This window comes from Mytilus californianus, unplaced genomic scaffold, assembly GCF_021869535.1.
Source record: "Mytilus californianus isolate M0D057914Y unplaced genomic scaffold, xbMytCali1.0.p SCAF_8, whole genome shotgun sequence".
Lineage (NCBI taxonomy): Eukaryota > Metazoa > Mollusca > Bivalvia > Mytilida > Mytilidae > Mytilus > Mytilus californianus.
In genome coordinates, this window is record NW_026262734.1 from 50,267,141 (window position 1) to 50,287,568 (window position 20,428).

General features: G+C 31.4%; 1 protein-coding gene and 1 long non-coding RNA gene across 2 annotated transcripts in view; one reads left to right on the forward strand and one right to left on the reverse strand.

The window, feature by feature from the left end:
• LOC127712220 (beta-glucuronidase-like) overlaps positions 1-20,428 on the reverse strand; it is a 988,629-nt gene that overhangs the window by 198,593 nt on the left and 769,608 nt on the right. The window lies entirely within an intron of this gene.
• Positions 1,158-11,101, forward strand: LOC127712240 (uncharacterized). Its single transcript, XR_007987001.1, has 3 exons — positions 1,158-1,288; positions 2,873-3,084; positions 10,122-11,101. It is a non-coding gene; the product is annotated as an uncharacterized LOC127712240 (long non-coding RNA).

A 20,428-nucleotide genomic window follows, 5' to 3' on the forward strand; every position in this document is an offset into this window, starting at 1 on the left:
CCCGGACGGTACTATGTTACTTCAGCGTTCACAATTGCCACCAATATCATAACAAAGAAAATCGTTACGGATGAAGAAAATGTGTTACCAAGTTTGTTTTATTTTTATTATTGTTTACACAAGAAAAACTCAAATCGAGTTAAGTATCAAAGAATGTTGCCAAAGTAAAATTAGCCACAATGCATCGAAATTTCTGACTTGTCACCCACATTAATAATTATGTTGCTTATTACTCAGTTAAGCATGTGTCAAAAAAGAGCCGATGATAATATGAAAAAAAAAATATAGGCTCTAAATAGTCTGCGACTAATTTCACAAAATTCTTCGTCAGTCATGAATACTGTAGTTAACTTATAATCAATTTTGTCGTATGATTTTACGAAAAAATGAGCCACTGGATAGCAAAATCGGCGATATTTTCGACTTAAATTTAAAACATTGTTCGGTTAAAAATAGCCGAGAAGATTCAAAAATAATTAATAGAAAATTAGCGAACTGTGAACGGGCGACATAACGGAAAACGACGATCAAAAAGCGAATTGCATATGTTAAAATAACAATGGCTATACTATTACATGTCAACTATGCGGAACATTCAAAGTCAACGAGCATTGAATAAACGCATAGGGCTAAATATTTTCCGTTGAGTTGAGATATACCTATATCAATACAACTGCATATCTAATACATGGACTTAATACAAGAGGTTTCCCTTACAGAAATCACAAAATTTTACATCGTTAAAGAAAATTAAGAAAATGTTTCAGTCAAAAGACCATGACTAAAGGGGCAGGACCAGACAATCTCCATGGGTATGAGATATTGCAATATTCATACAACAACACATTAAATATCTACTTACTTTAATTGTTCCTTTTAATCTGACAAAAGCGCAAACAAAAAGTTGCATTGACGCTGCCAACGCCTCCGCCGGAAACAACACACCCTAGTTTCTTAGGTTCTTCCATAGCATTGTCGCGTTTCATATGACAAGTATAAATCCAGTAACATGCGTTACAAGAAAAAATATGCTACACAGATCAAACAAGCTGTGATTGCACCCTTATCACATTGGGCTAGGGGATTTCTCACTTTAAAAAATTGATATACAGTTATAAATTAAGGTTTCGATACAGTACAGTAACTTTTGCTTTCAGAAGGAAATTTACATGACCATCCAACAGTACCGAATGAACACCTCAGAATGTACTATGTAAATGAGGGTATATTCGGAAGTTTTCTGACATGTTTGATTGATCCGGGGTGTTATGTATCTTCACACTTTAAAGTGAGTGTTCTTTCTAATATCTATTTTAGTGAAATATATTGAATTTTTTTGCAAGCATATCGCATTACAAATTCCAATACCTGGCCAAAATATACATGTTTTATTTCACATTATTAAGTATAAAAAAAACAGATTCAAATAATAAAAATAATTTAAATGATTACCAATTATAATTAATATCAGATAAATAAAACACTTTACAAATAATGTGCGTCCAAAGTGAATTTCTGGATTTACCGTCATCATCAAAAACGCTCAAACCAAAACATTGGAAAGCAAAAGATGTATCAAAAATGTTTCTCATTGTTATGAATTTTGATCACATGACCTTGTCAACTGTAGGGTTTCCTTTGATTTTCTAATCAGTTCCCTGTCGAGGGTTGCAATATTTTCATAATCCTAATGACAACATCAGACGATTACCAGAAGTGGCCCATAATTTGGTTGAGTATTCATTGTCACTAGATTTGTTGTCGCCTTATATTAATAAAACAACAACTGCACGTGTTGTCGTGCTTAGCATATCCCCACTCGGAGAAAAGCACTCACACATTACAGATCACCACGGTTAACCTACTGACCAAATATAAAGCCATTCTGTTCATTAGTAGATGAGATACATGACGGAAATATTTGCTAGACGAACAGACTTTAGAACGGACGGTCACGGTGAACATAATTTAGTCCCCTCCAAGAGTTATGGTATGATTTATCATATTGAAGATGTTTGATAGTTGTCACATCACTGTTTTCTTTTTTATTTCTAGGCCTGGTTTGTTCGGTTAGTTGAAACGATTTCGGGCATCCTGAATCGCCAACTTTTGAGATTTATTTTTTCCATGGGCTAAAACCCTCTGGATGTCATCCCGAATAGGTTCATCTACTAAGAAGGCCATACTTATATAATACACTAACGATTAATCGTTCAAATATGTTTTTATGTCTTCTTTGATAAAACTTATCTGAAAACATGATACACAAATCAAAAACTGTTAAAATCTTTCATTTTGTGATTCGTTGTCACTGAGTCATATGAATGTTCTAACCAGTGTAATTTCCATTATTGTAAAGCTGCTGTAACACACAATTTATCTATTTCCCAAAAACTAAATTATTCAGAATTAGTTTATGACATACAAGTTTGATAAAATACTGACGAATATAATAATTACTGGAATTCAGAGACATGTCTATCAGTTTATCCGACAAAAATAAATTAAAGACTTACTCTACTTTTTTTTAAAAGTGGTCCGTGGTGTTGATGAACATGAGAAAAGTCTTGTGACACAAAAATGCCACAAGGAAACATCCAATAGTTTAAGGAGGCAGCGAATTTCTTGCTATCATCTATCTGTACAGTCGTTAGTTGATTATCATTAAGATCTACAAAATTCAATTAACACGATCCAGAGGGTTGATTTTGGCAATATCCGGTTCCCATAAAATTAGATATCAACCTTTTTTTTATGTTTGGACAATGTTGTGAAATAGTCATATTCGATAAGTTCGGATTTACAAATGTGTTTAAACATTAGCAATCTATTGTTTTACACACATGTCAATTTTAAATGTATCTCATTCAAGGGCAATCATGAAGAGGTATTGTATAACAGTACTATTTGGGGACCAACTTCCGCTGCAGTGGATTTAGTTATAGACAAAATCAAACTACCCGACCTATCTACTGGAGATTGGATATACTTCAAAGATGTGGGAGCATACTCCTATACTACAGCAACCAATTTTAACAGTATGCCAAGAGTCGAGGAGTACTTCACATGTGAAAAGAAATTATGGTATACTGTCTTGCTTTTCAATTATCTTTGTTTTTATTTTAGAATAATTTAAATTTTGGTTGTAACATGTCTTCTGATTGGCTGAAAGTGTTTTGTCTATCGGCTCATAGTCTTTTTCATAATTTTGTCATGTGACCGTGACGTCATCAACGTTTTTATCATGATTTACTCCTTTTTAGAACTAAATTATAAGGAATGACTGTAATATTTTTTCTGTCTATTCGAAAAAACCTAAAAAAATGTGGTGCACACTTTTAAATAACCCGCTCTGAACCACATGTTTAATGTTATTTCTTCACAGACAGAAAAACACATTACAGTCATTCCTTAAAGAAAATGTATATTTAGAGGGTAACATTCACTATAAAAAACATAGTTCTTGATCGGTGTAAAGGGGAAACATATTTTTTACAAAAGAAAAACAGAATTAACAACAGCGAACAAAACTTAATTCAAGATATTATTATGGTAATTAAGTGGGGAATAAAAGTGGCACTACAGTCATAAAATAATTTTTTAGTGAAAGTTTCTTTTCATCACATTATTTTTAAGTATTTATCAATCTGAACATTTTTAAAAATCCCAGTTATTATCATGTCACAACAGGGAGTAAATGAATAACTAAATTATGTAAATATAAGTACATGATACATACTGTATACTTAGATAGGCGAAAGATACCAGAGGAACATACATACTCATAAGTCGACAATAAACTGACAACGCCATGGCTAAAAAATGAACAAGACCAACAGACAAACAATAGTACACAATACGCAACATAGAAAACTAAAGACTGAGCAACACGAACCCACCCAAAAACTGTGGGTGATCTCATGTGCTCCGGAAGGGTGAGTAAATCCTGCTCCACATGTGGTACCCGTCGTGTTGCTCATGTTAGTACAAACCCGTTAATAAGTCTAATTCGGTAGGTCACATTCGGAAAAGGGGGACGGGGTTGTAGTTACGACACTAGGAACATGTCCGCTATCATCTGTGAAACGGATATTGGTATATGACTGTTTATGGGAGGAGCTATTCTTTCAATTATACACTATACTTAGTATATGAGGCTTATGGAAGGAGCTAATTTTTCGACTATACTCTTTACCTAGTATATGAGTGCTTATGGGAGGAGCTAATCTTTTAATTACCTTTTGATTCCAATCGTCAAGCTGTTAATCTTTGACCACAAAATAAATAATGTGCTCTTATCTTATTATGCTGCTATCAAAAGTATTTTATATAACTAGGGCGGTAAACAAAGAAAATCTAAAAGTGAAAAAATATAGAGTGGAAAAAACTAAAGTGAAGAAATATATGGGTAAATTTGTAAGAGTAGCCTTGAAACCCCCTGACAAATGTTCGTACTTCGGCAAGATCAATCTGTATCTGAATCTGACACCAGCAGCAGTGAAAACAATCTTTATTCTAGGCATGCATGCATTCTGTAGGAAATTTAAACATTTAAACATTGTTTTGTGTTTGTGTGTTATTTTTTAATTTCCTATACCTCAAACATCATGCGGACCAGTCTATTTTCAGAAAGGGATGGTCTTAATAATGTCTTTGTATGAAAATATCTTTTATTGCTCAGTTTTAAGCTTCTGTGTTCTAGTTATTTTCAAAGTACCATATACTACTTATTAAATATGAATGATTATTATTATTTCATAGTGAAAATAATGTTGAATATTGCTTGTATACAGCTGGTCACCCACAATATTTTCTTATCTTAGACTGTCTGTACAGGGGAGGAGCTCTGACCATATCTAATTACTACAACATCACAGCAATGGGTCAAATTTGTGACCTCAAACCCCCACCAAATGCCAAATTAGTGTTGTTAAGGGATGGACAGTGTACAAATAATGCAAAGTTTACAGTGTAGGTGTATATAAGACACGTCAAACTGTGTGGTACTATTGATAAAATGATGGTATCGGATCACTTTTTTGGTGTTCCCAGTAGAATTTTTATATGTTTGTTGCATTTATATGGGTTCAACGGGTAGTATTCAGTTTTAAAGTGATTTTTATAACATTTTTTCATGAGAATCATTATCAAAAATGGTAGTAAAAAACTTTATGGGTACTCTCTTTGGTTTGGCTTTGATATATGTGATTAAAGGGAGAATTTTCTACAAAATCATGTCCCAGTTTTGGAAAATTTGTTTTTGAATGATTGTATAGGTCTCCAAAGATGAAAGGTGACATCAGGTATGGCACTAAGCAGTTAAATCAATATATCTTGTAAATGGAAGCATATATAAAAAATCTGATACACAATGATGTATCTTGTGTATTGTCAATTAAAATATGAAGTAATCTGAAAAGTCACAATGGTATTATACTATGACAGATAGATATCCTTAAGATACTTTATAATTTATATTTTATATTGTTGTTTTCCGCTTAACCTTTTTGAGAACAAGAGATCACCCCCACTTTTTTGTAGAGTCCTTAGTTTTCTATGTAGTGTTTTGTGGACTTTTTCTCTGTTCTTTTCTTTTTTTTGTCTCATTTGTTGCCAAGGTGTTGTCATTTTCCCATCCACAGATTAGTCTTCAAAGTCTCTTTAGTATCTCCCGCCTCTTTTTTATTCAAAATATGATGGAAAGTAAATCAAGAGGGAAGAAAACGATTACAGGTAAATCTGTTTACGACAATTTGCACGTATAACTTGATTTTATAAAAGCAGAGCAAATGACATTTCATGCAGAGAACAATGTGTATTTCAATTCTCTCAGTCAAAATTAATATCCGATGGTTTTGTATTTCGTTTGCAGATCTCTTTTGGTCATAAAGCGTCTAAAGTATTTATACATCACTGGTTAAAGGACTTTAATAACAAAGAGGATTAGGATCTCGCAAACAGTGAATTGAAATATGTTGTGTGGCGAGTTCTTGCCAGATTCCCTATCGCGCATCTCATTCGTCGTTTGGCTTGCCTGTTTAATAGCAAATATTTCTCACTTTTTAATCTAAGTCAGCATTTCAACATGATGACATGACGTGATTCAGATAGTTCTAATTCAAAATAGAAGATCTCATTGTAATAATACACGTTATCTACACATTAAATGACTGCATTTTCTCGATACAAATATACATCTTCATCATTATCAGTCTACAACACAACTTTAATGGAATATCTTCCTTCAAAACAAATATTTTAATTATGAAACTTATAATTCATAAACAAAATTTTATGTTTAATTATTATAATGTAAGAAATTATTTCATAAAAATTGCTTACGTTGTTGTTAATTTAAAGGTTGTTTCAGATATTGTAACGTGTCACTGTAAAAGTAGGCATATTAAGGGCTGATAACTCCTCAATAAGTATAACATTTTGTCAATTTCAACAAAGAAAAAATATTTTCTTAACAATATTTAGTGACAAACTTAATAAAAAATAACATTTCGTCATTTCTTAATATGACATAATATAGATTAGTCGCAAAAAAAGAACTGTCAAATGGGAGGAGCCAAATTACATTAAAAAAACACGCAATGCCCCTTAATCCTTCCTATAATAAAAATCCTTGGTTGGTTTTGATCGTTCCTGATGAAGATATTTCCTGAAAAGTGCTACCTTTGCACCAAATCTATATTCTTGCACTGGATCAATACTACTACTCCGAGACAGTTAGTCCAAAAAGGTATCAGCAGCTTAGTAGTCAGTGCTATGCCACTGACATTATTTATTTTTTTAGGTCATTTTCGGTTTATAGCTCATCAACGTTTTCGGTCCTTACACATCCTTGGCTTTCAATATCAGGCTTTGAGCGCTTCGGACGCATGAAATTTATAACGTGCTGTTTTCATTTTTTATAACATACATTTTCCAATATGCTAAGAGTATTAAGAAAGTTTAGTCCACCTCCCTGACTAATGTGACCTTAGATGGTTATGTTTTTTTTTATGCTTGAGCCTATTGCTAATATAACTCCTGAAGTATTAATATATTCTTAACTTTTGAATCAAAGGTCTTCAGGCTTCCTGATGAAGGTAAATCTAGAAAATCTATTCTTATGCACCAAATTTCGATAATGTTTTCTTTTTCTATTCCCATGAGTAATTAAAAATACTGATCTGAATCAAACTTTATTTCTAGGTACACCAGTCTAAAAGTCAATTCAAAGTCATTTTCATTCATTCTCATTTCAACTACTAGTATTCGCATGGAACAAGAGTGCATACATTAAAATGCCTCCCTTTTGCATAACAATAATACAGGTATAACAAAAACTTAATATTATCAATGGAACATTCTATACACCATATATATAACATGTAGAACACATATCATGAAATTCCCTTGGAATCAGTCTTCATCACCAAAAATTTATATGGACAAATAAACTATGAAAATGAGGTCAAGGTCAGACAAACATGTATACATCTATAAGGTATGAAAATGAGGTCAAGGTCAGACATGTATATATACATCATTGAGTATACCAAATTTACTTACGTAACCTATTGCTATAGCATCTGAAGAAAATGGACCTAATCACAAAAATTTAACTTGACTAACAATCACCAAAATGGGGTCACGTTAAAAAAAAAACCCCAGGTGTGAGACAAACATATTCACCCTTTAGTAATTTTATATACCCAATATAGCTGGACTATTTTTCAGAAACAGACCTAATCAAGAAAACTTTATTATTAACACTTTACAAAGAAATGAGGTCTAGATCAGATAAATCCAGGAAAAATAAATATACACCTTGATCAAATAATCATTCTATATCAAATACAGGTGACCCATTGCTAATAGTATCTGTGAAACGGACCTAATGAAAGAATTTTATTTTGGTAACCATTGCCAAGGTCAGTTAAAAAACTGCAAAATAGATATGTACACCTAATTATCATTGTATACACCAAATATAAGTGCCCATTTAATTATAGCACATGCAAAACAGACAAAATCATGAAACCTTAACCTTGACCAGTCATCCAATAAATCAGATCAATTGTGACAAAACCTTTATCGTATCTCTAAACATTCATAGATATCAGTGACATGTTTTCTCTCATTTACAATTTCTGCTACTTATGAACTTTTGTCTTCATTTACTAAATGTAAGTCAATCATGTTCTCAACCTGGCTTTCTTCAATGTTCACCGTGTCAATGGTGCATAATGCTTCAGATAGTTTCAGTGGTAAGTCCATGACATCTTTGGTGAATGGATATATTCCTGTTTTTTTAAAAGCTGATTGCAAATTATTACTTGATAATGCATTTTTGTACGCTTTGCATACCATGGCACAAACATCATTGCGATCAGTTTTTTGTTCAGATAGTTTTAAGACACAGACTGTTGTAGATATCTTAGAGAAGGCCATAGCAACCAACATCCAGTGGTTGCAAAGAATGGCTGGTGTGTGGTGGAAATAACTGTAGTACAACATTATGATGCCTTGTCCATTTAAATGTGCCAACAGGGATATGAGATTTATGTCCATCTAACAATGACATCACATGTCCATTATCTGGGACTAACTTCAAGAAATGATTGTGGAGAAAATCCATAAAAATGTCTGAATTAGACTCTCCTGTCTTAGAGACTGTGCCAACAGTTCCTGTTGAAGACCCCTCTAACAGCTTGTCATTTATATTCTGCCCAGGGAAGATAAGGAAAGGAGGCAATGCCTTGCCAATTGCGTTTCCACACCCAAAAATAGTGACACTCTTGCATTTTCCTGAAATGGCAACACTTTTCTCATCAACCATGTGTCAACATTGTAAATTAAATGAGGTCTATCTATGAGATTGTTTTTGAGTAAAGCTCTTTCAAGTTCATTAAAGTGCTCTGAAATGTTTCCTTGTTGGCAGTATTCGAATTAACAACTTCCAATGCCCTTTGTTTTACAATTTTGAGATCTGGCCATCGTCCAAGCATCCCATAGAACCAGGCCAGACTCAAGGGATTATCATCTTTGGTTTTCTTATAAATCGTAATTGCATAGTCATTTGCTATGCCCAAAACTCTCTGAAGATAATATTCATATCCAAGTTCAACCATTTCCATCAGGTGAGTCACCAACTTGCTTTCTTCATCTAAGGTTAATAAAGGTGCATTGCCCATAGTTGTACACTCAGGATCTATGTCTCCAGCCACCCTATCACTAAGAGTCTGGAACGGTACACCATGTTTCTTTGATGCTGCATGGAGAGAAAGCTTGCCATAATTAAGCTGTTGTTGATGTACTATAAGGTCGATTTTTTTTACGTTTACCATGTTTACAGATATATATAGTATAATGTGGATTGATCTACAAAAATACAAATAATTAGTAAATTAAACAATTGCATTGAAATAATAAATGGAGATATATTTTTTATTATTGTGGATTCATTATTATTCGTGGTATACCAATTTTTCGTGGATTTCTTGGGTATAGGTTTTTAAATGTACAACTGAGTGCATATTTTCTATAGGTTTGTATAAAAACTTTGGCAAACCACGAAATTAAATATTCACGAAAATATATTTTTCCTCAATCCACTAAAATATATCCACAGTGAATAATTGTAATAATTAGATCTATAAAGATAAATTGATTGAATAAAAAATGTTATAAATTCATTTCTTGTTTTCCATGTACTATTTTTTAATTAAATTTTGTATTTTACCAGCAATTTTTATAGTGCTATTTTTAATTGCTTTTCCGCTAGTTTTCTTCCCTAATTTTTATATGCGATTTTTACATCATTTATCATAAAAAAATTACAAAGGGTGCTCGTTTTTTCAAAACAAAAATAAAAATATGATTGATTTGATTTAGGAGAATTTGAGAAGGGACACACCATAAAATTTGTCCTTTTCTAAAATTAATATGGGAATTTAATTTGTTGAACATCCTCCCCCACCCTTGCGGAACGTTTGTATAGTCAACACATTGTATGCCAATGTTATTATTTGAAGATTTCCAAACAAACTATTATGCAATAACAGAAATGAAAAACCTACTACAAAATTTCCAATAACATATGAATTCATTTTTTTATTATTTTTCAGGGAACAAGTATATCAACATGATCAATTTTAGCTGCCGTCTTGATATAGCATAGCACAAAATGAATATAAAATGACTTCGTATATGACGTACTGTAACATTTATTACTCTTGTTATATATCATTTACTGTATATTATTGCTCGTACAATTGAAAACATGTCCCGGATAGGAGAAGATATTTAAAATAGATAAAATTTTTATATTGGTATTGAAGATCCAATCTGGTGCCCGATCAATGGACAAAGCTGCCTTTACTGGTTTACCTTGCTATATTCGAATGTCGTGTGAATTCATATTGAAAGATAAGAGAAGGGACAAAGATGAACAAGTTTATGAGTGCTAATCAGACTATATATGCATATACACCTACACTTAAATACAAATTACTTCCAATGATCTTCGAATATTGTGACAGAAAACACGTTTTCCATATTAAAAAACATAGGCGTATTCGATTGAGGGGACTGAGGCTACATATATGGTTAATACATACACTTTTCACTTATAATATGTTGACTACTTTACTACTTTGGGTCACCCTTTTTCAACATCCAGGATCTGCATCTGATTTAAACCAAATGATATATAAAAAAAACTGCTAAGCCAAAACCACAAAATACCCATCCCCCAAATTGTGCATTATAATTGACTAAGTTATCACCCGGTGTTCATTTCAAAAGGAATTTCATTTTCTCCAAGATCGCCAATAAAGAAGGGATTCTCCTATGAAATATATAGATTGATCTATAATTTCGTAACTAGTGTTTGAAATATCATGTTTGTGAACAACCACTTCAATGATTGAGTATAACAGCTTTTCTTGTTTTTGAATGCACTGTTTTATGTGTATATTATAATTGTTGTCGATGTGTCACTTAACGCAGACATAAGTGTCACTTGTTTACTATTCTTTTCTGAGTCGACATGTTTTTTTTTTATTTTAAAAGTGATTTTAAAATTAAATTTTTAATACCTCTTCTTCTTAAAAGCTCATTTATCGTAAAATTTCAATCATAAATCTTTAATTTGTGATTGTAAAAGAAATTAATGCTTTCAATACTTTCACTTGTGTGTAAGAACTATACTATTAATCTCTTGTAATTGGTCCAAATTTTGTTTTTAATGCTTTAAAAAAAATAACACTGCATTAATATGTCGATTACTTTTCGTCACCTAAAGTTCCAATAAAATTCTTGAATTAAGAGTTTATGATGATTTGTTCGAAATATGTATATACTAATTGATTTATATGTGTGTGTGTTTTCCGAATGCCCCCTCAACTTATTTATTTACACATATAGAAGAAGTTAATATCAACCTATTATAATGTTACGCTTTATGATTAAATAATCTTATGTAAATATGAAATCATAGTATACTTTGATGCTCTGTAAGTTGAATTGAATAAAAATATCACAAAAATTAAGTTTATTTTGTTACTAGAAAATAAAGCAATATACATCCGATCCAATCTGGTGAATCTTCTCTTTGATTAGACTGTCAATTGAATGTTGCCTTTCCACTAACTCAATCTGGCTCTTTGTGCTATCTTGGAAATAGTACGTCATACTTCCTCAGGTTTACCTTAAAATAATGATGTTCGATTGTAATAATCTCACATTTTATATAGGGATGCCTTCCAAAATACAATGCATTAGTTTTCCATGGTTTAGTCTGTACTTTTAAACCCGTCTGATTGAATAGCTCCCCCTAGTTTGATACATCTTAAGCTTTAAAAACGCTTACTAGTACGGGACACAGTTATCGTCCTTTGATTTTCGTTGTCTACGAATAGAGTCCTTAGTGTGAACAGTGTATAACTTGCAATTTCTTTTCATACACCTTCCAAATTTATTTCTTGATATTTTATGCCTTGGATAGTAAGTAAGGGGATGAAATTACATGTACAACAAATTTGGAGCATGAATTTTTAGGCAAAATAGTGATTTGGTCCAATTTAAAGAGGTCAAAAATTAGTATGTCTGAAGCTCTCAATCGGAATTACAGACCCCTTTAACATAAAATGATCCATTCTTTGAGTTAGAGCCGATATACTTTTCTATAATTTTGACATAATTTGTCCCAAAAGTAGTACACTACACTGTAAAAATCTTTTTGAAACAGAAGGTGCGGTTGTTTTTATTTGCGTTTTTTGTCTGAAAGAAATGCACTACGAAATAACTGTGTTCTCAGGCCTAAGAGGTGAATTCAGTAAACGTCGAATCTGTCCCTTGGCAACTTCCCTGAATGATTTGAGGGTATCAACTTATCAAACTTAATGCAATTAAAGGATTTCCATCTTTATATGACTGCAATTCTTTAAAAATGTCTAATTGTAGCAATATATGGCTGAAATAAGCATTTTAAAGCTATTTCCATTTCTATGCCTGAGGAGCTAGCCGACTTTCTATCTGACAGGTTTTCATGTTTTGATATTTATGTTTCTATGGTTATTTCAAATTTTTTTAATCATATGTGAACCTTGAATCTAGAGAAAAGTAGATTATCACAGAAAAAATGATCAAAATGTGTTGTAATTATGGTCCTCGTCTAACGGCCTGTTTGAAGAAAGTGAAATGTAATGAGCTATGTACATAAAAGTTGAAGTTTATTATAAAGAGTTCACTAAATCTGTAAAAAACGCTTTGAGTTCAAAAAAAAAATTCGCTGTTTGAATCTTAACCGTTATATGTAACGTCATTTAGAATATTTCGATAGCTCATTAACTCAATCCCTATTTTTTTAATCAAGGAATATGATTTTCCATATACACTTCTTATTTCCAATATGTGATAGTATCTGTTAAATACATTCTCATCTTGTTAGACTCGGGCGATTCAGAGACAAAATTATATAATTGCCCTTACATGTGTTTTTATTTGTATTCAATTTGTTTCGTGCAGTTTAGTAATTTAAATACCATTCATTAAGGTTTATCCGACATCTCCTTTTATTCATATATAATATGTCTTTGATGAAGTATTTTTTTAATAATCACATGTCGTTCATTTTTACATTAGATATAATCAACAAATTAGTAGTGGAAGAATAAACCTCCGCATCAAAATAAAATTAGAAAGCTATCATGTTAAAATTCATAAAAGGATTAATATTCAATTTGTTTAAGGAACATGAAAATTATTAAATATCAGGTAAGTATCAATTTAAGCTAGTCTGTCTTTTAAAATCCTTTCATACGATCCTTAACACACACACCACTTACATACAAAACAAAATGTTTCATGTTCCATTGCCGTTCAACCAATATATTCCTTTAATGTGTATTTTATGTTTATCTAAAAAAATCTGTATACTTACATACATTTTGTTTAATAAATTATGTTTATTTTGTTGAGTCATTGAACGATAAAATGATACTGGCATGACCTTCGGCTACTTTATTTTAATTGTATGTCCATCATGAAAATTGAAAACTAAACATTTGATGGTAAGTCTACTTTTAGATTAGTTACTGGTCAATATAAAAATATGAAATCAGTTCGGAAAATCTCTAGGGTTTTATGCTATTTTTTTTAAATTTGATAATCCCATTAAACGCATTCTTAATGATATATATCGTCTATACAAAGACAGATATTCCGTACACAAAAATGCTGAATAGTTATTTGCTTCATATTACACACCAAAGTTGTGATAACATAACTGTTTTTATTCAACGTAAATTACCCAAATGCGTTATATAAATATAACATTACCAAGTCTAAATTGAAAACAACGTTCAAACCTATAATTGCGTTGGATAAAAACCTCAAATTGTATACGGTTTACCATCTTTTCCGTTAGTTTATTGTTTTCTGTTTGGTATTAAGTTATAAATAAAGATCAATTTTGTTACATCTGGTGATCAGTTTATTTGGCAACCGCCATGGCAGTCAGCAGTGTTTAAAAACATCAGTTGTTCGACCAGCTAGTCAAATGCGTTTTGTTAAAATATACTTTTTCAATTTTTTGGTCTATTGGAAAATGTTGTTTGTTATATGTAACATTACTATATATTATTAGCAATAACTATTAATAACAATCAGTGAAATGCTAAGGATATATTGTAGATGATTCTTTAATGCAGTACAAGTTAAGTGCATGCTTTTTTGAAGTGCTTTCGAGATATGGATGTCCATGTTGTCAACATTTCAATACGTGATGTAGTTTGCAAATGCAACTCGTCTAAATCCATGTGTATGTCCACAAACGAAACGAGAACTAGGATAGAAATCGGCACACGCTAAAACTTATTTAAATCCTAAAAAACTTAAAAACGGTTTTATTGTTAAGTTAGTGCAGACTGCAGAGATCTGTTCATTGATAAATTGACAACAATGTCTTCTGACCTTTATTTATGTGTTGACATAAATGACAGTTTTAATGTTTAGAACAGTAAAACCGCATTTTTGGATTAATTTTGGGGTATATGCTAAAATATTGAGGCAAATATATAAATTAATAAAATGTGTAGAACGTTAGAATGCTAATTTTTGATCAACTGAAGCAAATGCCAAGGAATAAAAACTCACTAGGGATGGTTATATCTAAAATTATAAGGCAATCGGCCATCCTACAAACTATTGTATTCTTATACATGTTATACAAGATACAAAAAATGTTGGACGAGTACCGATGTATAACACTACTTGTACAGGTGTAATACCACCAAATCATAGTACGTCACATCCGGTTGCATACGAAAATAGGTCGAAAAAAAATATTCCCTTGAATTTGACAGTTGTAGGTAATTGATCCTACATTTCATTGCAGAATAAAAATTTCTGGGTCATAAACATATATTTTGGGTATTTCAAAGCACCATTATTTTTTTATTTGGGGTTTCTATAGAATATTTTGGAAACTTGAGGTAGCATGGTTACTAAAGCTTGTACACAGGTTAAAAAAGGGGGAAAATTTGATTGGTTAACTTCCAGTGATGGTTATTTTCTTATATGCAATAAAATGTTATGTGAGAATTTGTCTATAGTACTGGACAGGATAAAACTTTACTTATGCCAAGTATTTCTTTATTTGAAACAAAGATAAATTCTGCACAATTTTTATAAAAGTGCAAATATAACAAAGACTAATAGGGGAAAATCAATGGTGGTATTACACCTAAATATGGGAAGCTGTACATGCACCTTTGACCTTGTGAGTACTCTCATGTGATAAAATTTCTTGCTATTTAAGTGAAATATTACAAATAATGAAATATTCTGAGTGAATTGAGTCTCCAAAACACATTTTATGAGAAAATTTCCTTGAAATAGGACTTCACCATGTTTACCATGAATATTAGTTGACAGAACAAGCCATACTTAGAGTTTTGGTGAGCTTTTTCTCCTTATTTCTTATATTCTGCTATACTAGAAAATATTTCCTAAGAAATACTATAATAAATATATAGTTTTAAGTAAATGAAATAATTTTTAAAGCAGTAACAACAAATTATTCACAAAAAGAGAAGCTTTTTATGTTCCTCTCTGGAACGCGGCGTAAATTTAAGTTTTACGTAAGGACTTATTAAAACCTCCTTGGAGACATTAAACTTTTATACGGATATTTCATTCAGCTTGAATACTTCAATTAATCATTTATTATAAAATTTCTATCATAAATGAGTGAAAGTTACCCCAAATTTTTTATTTATTGGCCTAAAAAGTATAAATTTTGAGGAAATGAGAGGTATAAATGGGCCAAAAGAGACCTTATAAGGAAGACAAAGAGGTCCATTAGTAGTATTAGAAGTGGGACATTTAAAGACGTATCGTATCCGTATCTGATACGTTGACGTATCTGAACGTATCTATGGGTTATTGATCAAAATTGATTATTTACGTGTTTAAATAGTACATTTTCATGTTGATTTTTTTTGTTATGTTAGATGTTTTTCTGTCATTAATACACTCTCTTTTTAACACGACAGTTTTCAACTTATGTTTACTCGTTTATATCTAAACACTCGATATTTAAACCATCGATCATCACTTTTCAGGCATGAGTTTAAATGATACTAATGCAGATATAGTTAATAATTGAGTCAAAAACTGTGATGATAATTTCGAGAACAAGGATAAGAGAGGGAACAAATTGGGAAAGGGTGATGAAAATTTTTGTTCTCTTTCATTTTTACTATTTGAAAAAAAAGTATTGCCTGCTAAATGTATTAAAATTGGTAGCAGTCGCCAATCCGACTCTGCTGATGTTAAATGATTCATTTATTAGCAAATTTAAAGTACGCGTATAGATATTGTCAACGTAAACTTTAATTGTTAAATATAATTCAACTTCACGCCTGGGTAGTTCTAATGATTTAAATATCGAGTGCTAAAACATATACAAGTATATAGATTGACACGAAAAACATGTGATTGTTAAATGTGTGTAGATGTTAGCTTCTGCTGTCGTCCATGCTTTCATGATTGTATTATTAGTTTCTGTAAATATATATCGTAGAAACATCACCTTTAGGGCAACAAATGTAACAATAGATAAAAGAAGTCATGATTTTGACATACAAGAAGCAAGTATATAAACACATTTTAAATACATCTATTAAACAATTATTAAAAAACAATGCAGGTATTAAAATTGATAGAGACCAAAAATAGTCATCAACCTTTCACCTTTTTTCCAACTCTTTTCCCTATTCTCGATTGCTACATGTATTTTAAAAAAAACCAATAGATACGTTCATATACGTCAACGTATCAGATACAGATACGATACGTCTTTAAGTGTCCCACTTCTATTTATCATCCTAAAGTCAACTTTTGTATCATATTCAACTGTTTGTAGGCAGATGAGATAAATATTTGATCGTTTATTGGTCCACACTATATTCGATCATGATGCGGCTTGGTTTGGATTTTTCGAAGAAATTTTGCTTGAATCGCTGTAGATGTCGTCTTACATTATACTCAGTTTTTTTTCAAACTATTGGACTGATTATGACAAAACCTGACAGGAATGCTTGAAATAACCAGTATAACAAAGGAAAAAAGTCACATTCAGTTTATTTAACAAAAAAGTCTTCTTTAGGTGTAATACCACCAAATCATAGTACGTCACATACGGTTGCATACGAAAATAGGTCGAAAAAAAATATTCCCTTGAATTTGACAGTTGTAGGTAATTGATCCTACATTTCATTGCAGAATAAAAATATCTGGGTCATAAACATATATTTTGGTTATTTTAAAGCACCATTATTTTTTTATTTGGGGTTTCTATAGAATATTTTGGAAACTTGAGGTAGCATGGTTACTAAAGCTTGTACACAGGTTAAAAAAGGGGGGAAATTTGATTGGTTAACTTCCAGTGATGGTTATTTTCTTATATGCAATGAAATGTTATGTGAAATTTTGTCCATAGTACTGGACAGGATAAAACTTTACTCATGCCAAGTATTTCTTTATTTGAAACAAAGATAAATTCTGTACAAATTTTTGAAAGAGCAAATATAACAAAGACTAATAGGGGAAAATCAATGGTGGTATTACACCTACAGCCATACCTTTTCTTACAAGATAAGAGAGAAAATATGTTCCTTGTTGTTGCTTTTACATCCACATATAACGGCTAGAACGGCTAGTTTCATACTATTATACAATTATAAGACCCTTCCTATATTTTTCCGTCTCTGTTTTCCTGAATCTCTGCCTGTATAAACCTAATTCATCATTAGTTATTTCATATAAATCATTTTTCATGAAACTTAGAATAATCTGATATTGTAAATTCAGAAACTTTTGCGAGGTTTTTATTATTGCGAATAATGTCACTAAATGAGTATCACAATAATAAGAACTTGCATTCTGATATCAGATAAATATATCTATATGCAGGTTTACCTGATATTGCAATACTTAATCTTGCATTTTCTTCATTCTTCAAAAATCACAATAAAAAATGCACGCAATAATTTATGAATTCACAGTATATAAACTTACCAGTGCACTTGCTTATCGCCAAATAAATGTAAAAAACGTTAAGGTTAACCGACCGCATAAAAATGGATGAATCAGTGCATTTAATTTCCTGTTGGTTAAGTTTCATAACATGTGAATAAGTTGTTAAAAAAGTCAAATCTTATCTTAAGTAATTAGTCGTCACAGTTTGAGAACCCTTACAATTTTACTTTATCCATGCTCTCACAATTTCTGATCTAACAAAATATATATCATACTAATTTTGTGTTTTTTTCCCTTTTTCACAAGACATAATTAAATTATCTATTCTAAAAGATCGCCCATAGTCCATCAGCTATTTTTTCATGCCGTCAATATGTAATAAAATTATTATAACTACATTGGTTATAATGAAATACCGTGCTTTCCAACATACGAAAAGAGGCACAAGTGCTGACAACATCCACCGAGATGCAATTGTACAGTACAGTATCATAGAAAAAAGATCACCATTTCAATCCTATTTGTGCTGACTTAACATCTAAAGGCGAATTTATGATAAGGCCACTATCTACAAAGCATTATTCCGTCCGATATCAATACTCTTAATTTTCAATTTTGTCTTACATATGTTAGTGCTTCAAAGTTTTTTCTCTTAACTGCTAAAAAAAAAAAAAAAAAAATAGCAGCTGTTAGATGCTTGAGGTCACTCTCAATTCTTCCTTAACCTTGAACAGAGGTGTAACAGAACAACATGAGAACAAACTATAAAACTCCGTTGAAACGGTTTTATCTGATCAAATAAAAAATAAGTGCAAGAGGTACTGACACAAACACTATAAATACAAAATGTACAGATCTGAGAGTACTCGCAGTTACTGTAAGCTAGTTCAAAGACAAAAAAAAAACCAACTTAATAACAACAGTTATATCTATGCCTGATATAAGTTAACGTCTCTTTTTATCGATACATGAAATACATTGTATTACATATTATATATGCACAATGATATTTTACATTTATTCTTCTATTATGAATTTACAACATTCAATGATCTCTTTATATGTTGTACTCATCTGTTGTTCAGTCTAGTGTTTCAACAACTGTTTTTAGTCTTTTGTTTCTCTTGTTTTTGCAATGGTGTTCTATGTGGTTTATGCTCCCCTTTAATATCATGTCCCCTCTTTCATGCAGATAAAATATATATTTAATTTACCAAATGATCCTTGTTAAGACCTGTTAAAGTGCCCTCTGATTTTATGATTATTAGAGTTTGTCCCATGAACGATAATTATAAAATCAAATACTGCCAATGAATTTTCAGAAACTTGATTTTCCCATTCCATTGAAAACATTACCCGGACAGTTTTATTTTGTTATGTGGAATATGAGTTCATGTCTACTAAATTGACGAGAAGTGACAATGGACCATTTCGATTTAATTCATGAAATTCCAGATGCATCAAAGATGGGTTATTTAAATAAAAAATGATTAACAAGAAAACCGATCTCCAAGGTAAACCCGAAAAAAGAAAGTCAATAAAACCTGACAAAAAACCTAACGCTGGATTCTATCAACCAACAAAACAACTTGAAAATAATTGTCACATGCCCGACTCGGCATAGGCACATTTTGAAGAAAAAAAAATTATCGCATAACCAGCTAAACCGACCGTCCGTATGACAGTTGTATATAGTTCTGTTGAGTTGACAAACCGTGTAAGAAAAACCAAACAGACACAATTAGCTATCACCACTATTGGTATTCAGCATCCAAAACCGTGCAAGCATACATCATATATATTCAACATAACAAATTGAATAGCATTATCAAACATAAAATCAAATCTAAAATAGACGCAAGCAGAAACATTTTGTAGTTGACATTAAATATAATATATTACAGTGAAGTAATATAAAATAACATATACACACTTTCCCGATACAGCAAAAAATAAGTGAAATATAAATACGAGGCTACAGAAAATGAAAACTATAAAACTTTCATGCATCAGAATCGCCTATCTAGATTTGCATCAGTAACACCCAAAGCCAACAACCCGAAAGGCAGAGCATACAATAGATATCGAGCCACGGCAAGAGTCATACGACCAAAAGGGAAATAACTGTACAAAGACAAATACAGAGAAACTATAAAGTAAATTAAATGATACACAAAGTCAGCACCTACAAATATACTTATATATATACTTTAACCCATCCATATTCTGTATATGCCTTTCCCAAGTCAGGAGCCTGTTATTCAGTGCATGATTGTTGTTTATTGCTGTGTTACATATTTGTTTTTCGTTCATTATTTTGTACATGAATTAGGCCGTTAGTTTTCTCGTTTGAAATGTTTTACATTTGTCATTTCGGGGCCTTTTATAA